Here is an 8,148-nt window from a genome sequence, read left to right as displayed (position 1 = left end):
TGTTATTTTGGTCACTTAACATATTTAATTAAATGTGCGTCCTCTTAAGAGTTTATAACAGAATATTTCCCTTCAGCGGCACATGATATATTTTTATTTTGTTTTCTATTCTGCATAAATAATAAGCAAGTAGAGTTTGGAAAAATATGAAGCTATATCTGTGAGGAAGTCTTCAAACTATGGTGTCAGATTAGGTATGACTGACAAATTGAAGAGATGCCCACACGAAGCAACACATTCTCAAATAGGAATCAATTAGTACAGGTATGATCAGGCCATGAAAAGCTCAAGCAGTCTCTCCACTGAAATAGCCTCTTTTCTCACCAGGCTTTGAACAGGAGATCACTTTTCCTAACCATAACTCTAAATATGCCTTAGTCTTGATTCTCCTTTTGCATGTGACAGCTCAGCTTGGATGAGGAAAGATAACCCCTATGTCCTTCCTTACATCTCTCCTTGCCAGTGCTGTCAGTGTAGGTGGAGGAGCTCTCTGATGACCCGGAGTCAGTCAGTGGGAAGGTACATACATACATACATGCACACATACACACATACAGCAGAGCACTAATGGCTGGATAGGAAGCTGGAGAGGACTACAAAAAGACAGATAAAGCCTCAGAATGTAAGAACATGTTTCCATGTTTTGTAGAAATAAAAAACAAAAAACACAACATCCATCCAACTATAGCATCGTAAATCATTATACTCCATCTGTCCTCATTTATCAAAGTGATTTTAAAGTATTTTACTTTCAATATTTTATATAATGAAAACAATCTTCTTTTGGTTTTCCGAGTAGAAATTATATTAAAATATCAAATCTTGCCAGTGTAGCTCAGTGGTTGGATGTTGACCAATGAACCAGGAAGTCACGGTTCCATTCCCTGTCAAGGTGTCAGGGCACATGCAGGAGGCAGCCAATCAAATGATGTCTCTCATCATTGATGTTTCTTTCTCTCTCTCCCTTTCCTTTCCTCTCTGAAATAAATAAAAACATATTTTTTTAAAAAAATCTGCTTTTGCAAGTTACATTGCTGCAGACTGGGTGCCTTGTCTTATCTTTTCCACTTGAAGTAGAAGTATGCAGACTTCTGCTGGTTTTTATTTTTATTTTTGATAAGCTGTCTTATAATGCACCCATGTAAATCCGAACATATGCAGGTGTATTTGTGCCAACCATATGTTCTTTGTCTCAATTTTCAAAGAATTTTAAAAAGAAGATAATACATTATTAATGTCAAACCATCAAGGAGTTCTGAGATTTTTTATTAGTAAGTAGCCCAACATACCTATTTCATAAATATTTGTTCAGACATACAGAAATTATTAGTGCCATGTCTCATCAAAAAGCAAATGCCAGAATTTTGTGTTAAAGAGTAATCAGTAGTTAGAAAACAGTCACAGGAATCTAAAGTACAGCATAGGGGATATAGTCAATAATATTGTGATAACTGTCTATGGTGACAGGTGGGTACTGGAAGTGTCAGAGGGAACAATTTGTAAAGTATTTGATTGCCTAACCAGTATGCTATACAGCTTAAACTAATACAAAATAATATTGAATGTAAACTGTAATTGCACAATAAAAATTTTTAAAAGCAAAATAAATAAGTAGTTGACTAATGAAGATGAGAGTGAGAATATGTGTGCAGTGAGATGCCAGGTTGGATTTTTGATTATTCCTGGAAAGGCAGATGCCAGAAAGTCACTTTGGAAACATTACATCTAATACCTTGGTAAGGAGATTCCACTGGAATAACTTGATAGAAAGTCCTATAAAGGCTTAAATCAACTCTTAAGTTTCTAAAAACAACTCCCTCTTGAGTTGAGATTAGCATCCTTTAGAAGGCTTGACAGATAACTTTGTCGCCAAAAAAGGGAATTCAGAAGGAGACACTTGCCCATAACCCCAGAGGAGGATGGAAAACAGAAATTATTGGGGGTAGGGGAGACGCTTTGAAATTAGTACTGTCTTTTCGAATAATAATACTGCTGAATAGAATATGGCACTACCCCAAGAATAAAGGACTAAAATTACTATTAATTATATGTCTGTCTCAAAGATTGCCGTCACAGCAGCTACCTACTCCACTGGGCCTTTGTCCAATGTGTATGCTTCTGATTTGACTTTTACAGACTAGTCAGTAGAGTATCTGTTTGGTAGGGCTTTCCCTTATGGTAATTGCAAAAGGAATTAAGTTACTTTTGACACACCCTGCAAGACATCCTTAAATTCTATGGGAATCATAGAAATGATGGGGGGGGGGTGAAGGGAGGGAAGGAGTAGAGGAATAGGAAAAGAGGGAGGAAAAGAGGCAAGGGTATTCTTGCTTTTACAGAAATTAGATGAGGTAATAGATACCTGGCATAATTTGTGATTTGGGATGGAATAGGAATAACCTATTTTTTTTTCCTAAAAGAGAAGCTCTGAGCCATAGAAATAGGAAATTTTGGCCTTAGATATGATCACTTTCTTAATACCCAGTAAGCAGTAAATAAGGCACAAGACAGTGAGGGACAAATCACGTAGTGTAGAGAGGAGTCTCACTTATGCACAGTGATATTTCTTGTATGTTTATTAAACTTATTAAACTTTCAGATGTATTCATTAAAGTTAGTTGTAAGCATGATTTTAATAAGAGAAATAAGGATGTTTTTTGTGGTAATAAGTTGAATTTTTAAAATCTTTTAGGCTATATTGTTAACAAAAATATAATTATCATTGGGTATTATTATTGCAAGAGGGAAATGTGTTTTGTATGTTCTTTTATGAACATGGGAAAACTATGATTAATAGACAGGCTGCATGCTTTTAAAAATAGATGCATTCTCAAGGGATTCATTAAGAAAAGATAGTGGCATACATACTGTATATCTCCTAAAACAAGGAAGTGTTTCTTCATTCTGCATTTGTCTTGTAATAGGGTTAAATCAAAGTAAAATTAATAGGCAGGGACTTGGAAATCTATGCTTGAACTTCTAGCTTCAATATAACATTTTTTATGTCCTGTGTGTTTTTGAGAACCATTATTAATATAGAATATATGTACCTATGTAAATTGTAATATCCGTTTTCTTAACCTTTGTGGACATGATTGGCACAAATAATCCATCATCAGTAGCAGATTTTAGAAATAAAACTGTGATATTCTGTTATGAGTATATTGCACTTAGCTCATTTTTCACTTGCTGAAAGACATGGAATGTTTAATTAAAAACCAACCTTATTCAGGCATAGCATTTCTGTCAGACAGAAAGCTGGTGGAAAGATTTGGCAGCTGTATAAATAAGATATACTCTAGGAGTTGGGATTTTTTTTTCTTTAACACAAACTCCTTCAAGAAATATGTATGCCTCATTTTTTATTAGCACATGAGAGAAAAAATCCCTTTCTCTTAGAAAATCCACTGTCACATATGTGTGTGTGTGTGTGTGTGTGTGTGTGTGTGTGTGTGTACCACTGTAGTAAAATCCAGGGATTTGTTTTAAAGGACACCATATTATGGATTTTTCTGTGAGAAAATGCAAGAGTGAGCTTTAGTTAAACAATGAATTATGCCTCTTCCTTTCAAATAAATATAGTTTAAGGATAGTAATTTGAAATATAAGTTTAGGCAGAATTTTAATTAGCTTATAAGCCCAGGGATATACTTCTCAGTAATGCTGAGTGTTTGAGCCTCTACTTTCAGACACACTCAGTATTAATTTTTACATGATAAGCCACCTTGTCTTTTATGCATTTTAAGTCAAAGAAATAATATATTGTTGAATCTAGTTGTTATATATTAACTTTCTGTTACCTGGATTTTATGCACTGATCCAGAAGTTCAGAAAGATATAGCATCACATCTAAAAAAGTCCCAAGTTAAAAGAGAATTGAGACATGGAGTTGCTGAGAAATAGGAAGTTTCTCGATCAACACATCTCTATATCCAGGGAAAGTGCTGAAACATTAAGCATCACCTCTGTTTAAATTTATATGGTGCATGATAAAGACATAGTGTTAGTAAATCATGGTAATATTAGCAGTTCTATTAATCATATCACATACTAATAACTACTAACCTTTATTCAACGTCTATAACATACCTGGCATTGTGCTAAGTCTTTACATTGGCTTTCTTCTTAAGCACTCCCAGCAGACTGTGATTTGTACATTTTATGTCAGGAAAATGGTTATGTAATAAATATGTCTGCTTGGGAGTGACACAATAAATATTTTGATTCAGGCTTATTCATGTCTAGAGTTTAAATATTTAACCTCTCTGCTATATTGCAAAATGACATTGAAACAGGAATTTTTAGGGGTGAAAAAGATAGGGTTGGGAAATTTTAGAAATTAAGGGGACTATGGAAGAAGCACAGGGCTGCAGAGCAGCAGAAGGTATATTTAGATAGAACAAAGGAGCTGAAAAGCTGCAACAGGTACATTTTTATAGAATGAGGGAGCTGGGAACAGCAAAAGGTATATATTTATAAAATAAAGGGAAAGAGGGGAGGAAAACCTCACATGTCTCATGTGAGGTTTGACCTTTGAGCTCAGAAGTTACTATAGTAACCAGTCCAAGGGAATAGCGACCAATCAGAGGGGATATCAAGGCACAAAGATCTACAGCCTTTATAAACCATGCAAATGGGGACTCAGTGGGACTCTTTCCCTCTCCCCACATGGGAGTCTGTACTTGTTCTTCAATAAATTTCCACCTTTGCTGTACCACCTTCCGTCCGTGGATTCATTCTTAGATTCCGGCGGACAGAGAGCCTGGGAACCAGTCTGCCCGGGGGAACACCCCGTGTTCCAGTCCAAAAATTCCGTTCCAACATTTATGCTGGTAATTTGACATATTATTGCTACTAATAGCAGCTAACATTTATTAACTAGGGTTTTGAGGGAAAGGAGAAATGTAGTATTATTGTTTAGTAGGTAAGAGCTTTGGTTTGGGATGAAGAAAAATTTCTGGAAGTAGACAGTGGTGATGTTTACACAACATTGTAAGTGTACTAATACGATTGAATTATACATTTAAAAATAGTTAAAATGCTAAATTTTATGTTAGATCGATTTTACCACAATAAAACACACTGTGTGTGTGTGTGTGTGTGTGTATTTTGGACAAGTTAAACATGGTTTTAGCCTCAATATCCTAGCCTATAAAATATATAGAAGGACATGCTTCTTTTGTAGGGCTGTATAAGGATTCAATAGATTATGTATATAATCCATCTAGCCTGTCACAGAGTAGCTATTTGTTTTATGGCAATCCTTGAGTTATATAAGAAGGGCAGAGGTCATAGAAATGCATATCAGAGCTTTATGTAATGTTTTCAAAATGTGTCCTGTGAAACACTAATACCAAGAAAAAATGCTTAAGCTGCAAAGACCAAATAGGAGAAACTTTGTTGGGAATTGCTGCATATTATATTCATTTGTTCAGCATTGATGGTGAAAATCATTTTTTTAAAGCTTGTGAAAGACCTGTAATAAATAAAGCTGTATAACTTTTGTTCAGAGTAGTATGTATTTGAGTATTTGGCCATATAATCTAATTTTGTAGACAGACATACTTTGAAATGCTTCATCCGGGTGTAATTTCACTAAGGATTTTTACTTTTATCCGTAGCTGAATTTTTGTATATTTTGGAAAGTTCTGCATATTGTCTTTAGGAAATTATTTCCCAAAGAATATTTCAAGAAATTATTTCAAATATTTTATCAACATTGGTCCCACAAAGTGGAGCAAATTGCCACAGTTTCATCTCTGTCCTTTCAGAGAAATCCTGGAGTTAATTTGATGATACAATACCCTACACTAATAAAAATTTGCTTTTCTACTGTCAGATCACTTGAACTGCTCTTATGATTTATTGTCACTAACAAAACTCCTTGGACATAGAAAACTTGAATTTTTTTGTTAAAAAAAATTATGAATGAATAGATGGAGCCAGGGCATATTTAAGGCAGTAGAACTATTCTATATGATACTGTAATGGTGGATACATGACATATGTACTTGTTAAAACCCACAGAAATGTACAACACAAAAAGTAAATCCTAATGTAAAGTATGCATTTTAGTTAGTCATAATGTATTAATATTGGTTCACTAATTGTAACAAACATATCACACAAATGCAAGATGTCAATTATAAGAGAAACTGTAAGTGGAATGGGAAAAGATGGAAACTGTATAAATTTCAGAACAAATTTTAAGTACACCTAACATTTCTCTAAAAACAAAAAATACATAATACAAAGAAAAAATATACCGTATGTGTGTATGTGTGCATGTATCAATATGTATTTTATATTTCTGCTGAATGCTTAACATATTTTTATCTTGTCACTGAAGTAAGTCTATTTTAATTAGTTCAAATACATATCATTAATGTCACTATCTTGGATAAGAATTGATTACTTGAACAATTGTATATCTATAACAAAGCAGTAATTACATCCTGTTTTTGTTAAATTTTCTAGGCAATCTCAATTTTTGTCTTGTCTATTGGTATTGTGATGAATAAAAAGTAAGAATATTGGGTACCAGGGCCTTCTCTGATTACCAATAAGGCATATTTTTGCCATTTATAATGAATAAATAAGATTCCATAGATTAAAAAACCAACAAACCAAAGAATTGGATGAAATACCACTAGACACATTGTTGAGTTCTTTCACAAAAAAAAAAAGCTTTGAAACAGGAGTATAAGCAAGCTGGCATATTTTTAATTAAGGACAATGTGTATTTCTAAACTTACTACTTAAAAGAAAGAAAGAAAACTAATTCTTTTAATATGTTATCATGGAAATTGTCATTTTTAAAATGTTAGAGTAAGGCTTTGAATTGAGACATTTTGTATATTAAAGATACATCATAGTGCCCTGACCGGTTTGGCTCACTGGATAGAGCGTCGGCCTGGGGACTGAAGGGTCCCAGGTTTGATTCTAGTCAAGGGCATGTACCTTAGTTGCAGGCACATCCCCAGTGGGGGGTGTGCAGGAGGCAGCTGATAGGTCCTTCTCTCTCATCGATGTTTCTGACTCTATCCCTCTCCCTTCCTCTCTGTAAAAAATCAATAAAATATATATATTTTTTTAAAAAGCCATTACCAGGCTCAATCAAAGCTATAGTCAGGAGGATGGAGCAAGAGAGGTCAATTCTTTTCTTTTAGGGAGATACTGAGGACTTTGGTATTAATACACACTTCAGGTAAAAAAAAAGTCCTGTTTCCTTATATTTTATTGTCTTTGGATTATTTGTAAAGGATATAAAAGATATTCTGAGTTCTAAAGGTTAGGTATAGAAATTAAAATGGTGAGCAGCAGAATATATCTCTCCAGGAATACAGAATATATCATATAGAGCTTCATAACGAATTTCATAATCCTAGGCCAATAGTACCTTTATAAATTTAATAAAATACGGTAAGCTATTTCTTAGAATATTTCAGAAATATCTAGGGACATGAGTTTGCAATTAATTTCTGTCCTGGTTAAGATCTTCTGATCTTTGTCTAAGAAACTTACATTTCTTAATTTTCCATATCTCTCTAAAGGCATAGAGTTATTTAGTTTCATACCCAATAGTCTGAATAAACTGGGGTCAGGAAAGGTGGATAAAGTGTTCCAGTGAGTAAGGTTGAAGTTGAAATAGGAATTTGGGGGGTAAAATAGGACAGATTTAGGAAATTTTGGTTATGAAGGGGACCATGGAGGAAGCACAGGGCTGCAGAGCAGCAGAAGGTATATTTCCATAGAATGGGGGAGCTGAAAAGCTGCAACAGGTACATTTCCATAGAAGGAGCAGCTGGGAACAGCAAAAGGTCTATATTTACAAAACAAAGGGAAGGAAGCCCTTCATCCAGAAGGAGAAGAAGAAAGCCCAGAGGGGATAGGAAAACAATAAGGAAGGGGGGGAGGGGGGAGAACCTTACATGTCCTATGTGAGGTTCAACCTTTGAGCCCAGGAGTAACTATAGTAACCAGTGTAAGGGAATAGTGACCAGTCAGAGGGGATATCAAGGCACCAGGATCTGCAGCCTTTATAAGCCATAGGGCAGGGGTGGGCAACCTTTTTGTGAGTGCGTGCCAAAACCAGCAAAATCTCTGACTCAGAATTCTTCTGCGTGCCAACCCTAATTTTTTGAGAAC

Source organism: Myotis brandtii, unplaced genomic scaffold (assembly GCF_000412655.1).
Source record: "Myotis brandtii unplaced genomic scaffold, ASM41265v1 scaffold37, whole genome shotgun sequence".
NCBI lineage: Eukaryota > Metazoa > Chordata > Mammalia > Chiroptera > Vespertilionidae > Myotis > Myotis brandtii.
The sequence above is the reverse complement of the archived record's forward strand: the minus strand, read 5'-3'. Positions refer to the sequence as shown.